The sequence below is a fragment of the Myotis davidii genome, unplaced genomic scaffold (assembly GCF_000327345.1).
Source record: "Myotis davidii unplaced genomic scaffold, ASM32734v1 scaffold616, whole genome shotgun sequence".
NCBI classification, from domain to species: Eukaryota; Metazoa; Chordata; class Mammalia; order Chiroptera; family Vespertilionidae; genus Myotis; species Myotis davidii.
The window spans coordinates 4,317,580-4,319,877 of NW_006291965.1; positions in this window are offsets into that span (position 1 = coordinate 4,317,580).

Genomic DNA, 2,298 nt, shown 5'->3' on the forward strand with positions numbered 1-2,298 from the left:
TGGTAAAGGTCTTCAGAGTAAAGGTTGGTGTTGAGTAGAGCCCTTTAAGATAAAGTTCACGCCACAGGTGACTTCTTGTACATTACCTAGGTAGTCAGAGAAAGTCCTCCATCTGTCACTTCATTAATATTGAATAAAAGGCTGGCAAGGCAGGTGGGGAACGTTGGAGTCTTCCGTCACTGAAGCGAGCAAGCCTCATGTTAGTTTCAAGCTGCCTGGCTGCCGGCCGCCATCTTGGTTGGCAGTTAATTTGCATATCTCGCTGATTAGCCAATGGGAAGGGTAGCGGTCGTACACTAATTACCATGTTTCTCTTTTATTAGATAGGATGGGTTTGTGGTACCCACTTATATTTATTTTAATGTTTGTACCAAGCTTTTATCATATCTATCCCCCTTAGTTATTTTGGTTTTTCATTTTTTATATCTAAACACATTTAGGGCATGCTAGACACCTGAAATAGGTTGGTCTGATATAATGATAAATATGTCATAATAATAAACATGGTTAGTGTCTGCTAATACAAAACATTCATACTTACCTCTTTTATTCCTCATATAAATTCTATGTAAAGTTGGCAAATGGCCATATCAACAATTGAATCTACATCTCTCTATGTGTGTGTACATGGGAGATTTTTTTCCAAAATATATGACTTGATATGGCCTAATCCGTCTCTAAGAGTTTGTATGTAAATGTTAAGTGCATCAAATTCTCACATATAATATATGTAATGAATTACACATGTATAATGTTACCTGTGTGACAAGTCCTTATAGAAACATTTGTATATCTACCTTAATTTCATAAAGTCACACACACACAACTCTCATGGAGTTATGAAAACAGTTGAGATAAAGAATGAAAAGGGAACCTACTAGGGAAGGACAACTGACTGACAGTCCTAGCTCTCACACCTTTGGGTCCACTGTTTATACTAAGGCCACACTTTCCCTGGACTGCTTGCAGCAAATGACAGAGTAGAGCCGGGTTGATAGAATGAGACTCCTCTAATAGGCATCTTTGACTGGGGGACTACCCATCCAGGCATTTTGTCATGGATGTTTTAGAAGCCTAAAAACCAGCACCACCATTTTGTGCCCAGAGTTCAATCAAGAAATAAGACAAAGGAGTTGGTATTTGGAGATTAGAATATACCTTACCTAACTTTATTACTGATCATGATTATATTAGAGACTGACATATCCAGGAGCAAGAGGACTTCTTGGATTAATCTCTAAAACCAGTCCCCAGAATTGATCTTTAACACTAAACCTCAGAATTATAAACATAGCCACCTAGAAACAGCACGGGCCCACCACACCTCCCCTGCATGCAGAGAATGATTGTTTCTGTTCTCTGCATACAGGTTTGTTCTTGAAAGAAAGGGGAGAGGAATAGGCAGAACTATTTATGCCTCCTTCCCTATTCAAAACTCACCAATCAGGTAAGCTACTCTCCCTCCACCCTTGGAACAACATATAATTTGTTATTATTTCTTTGTTTTGAGTTGAAATCAATCCAAAGACCACAAACCCTTGTATTTAATGACTGTAAAAGAGTTTAGATCATTGCTGAAGATACAAGTTAGGGGGCAAGGAATGGTGTTATTGCTTTATATGTGCTAACTAGACTGAAGACTATATGTACCTTTTTTAATTTTTAAGAACAAAAATGAAAACTGGAGGGATGACTTCATTTAGCCCAGATGGAATTAAGACATTAATATAACATGCTGGCAAGTACAAAGTATTATTTCACTGATGTATATATCATTTGATATTAATAAGTAGCATGACCTAAGCGGATTGTACTTCTATCAGTCATCACCAAATTGTTGTAATGGAATATCATCATAAAAAGTTATTATAGGAAGGTACCTGAGATGATGTGAAAGTATCAAGCCAAGCAAATATTTCCTCTTTTGAGAGGGTTACTAGAGAGGTGTCAGGGAGGGGAATGCGAAAGACAAGATATGTCTGAATTCAGCAAGGCAGTTAACAAAGACATTCATGATAGGGAATTTTAGGATGGAAAACTGAATTCAGGTGCATTTTTAAAATATATGTATTTTAATTGACTTCAGAGACTGAGAGAGAATTATTGTGAACTGCTTTACATTAATTGCAATGTTTCAGGTGTGGGCAGGGGAAATTCTTTCTTGTGAGATTTAATGGCTGTTAATGCCACCTATCTTAAAACCAAAATGAGAGGAATGTAATCTCAATCCAAAGTGTCTTTAAAGTTTTTCTATCATTAATGATAAATATCTACATTAACATTTTGCAGTTTGCTTTC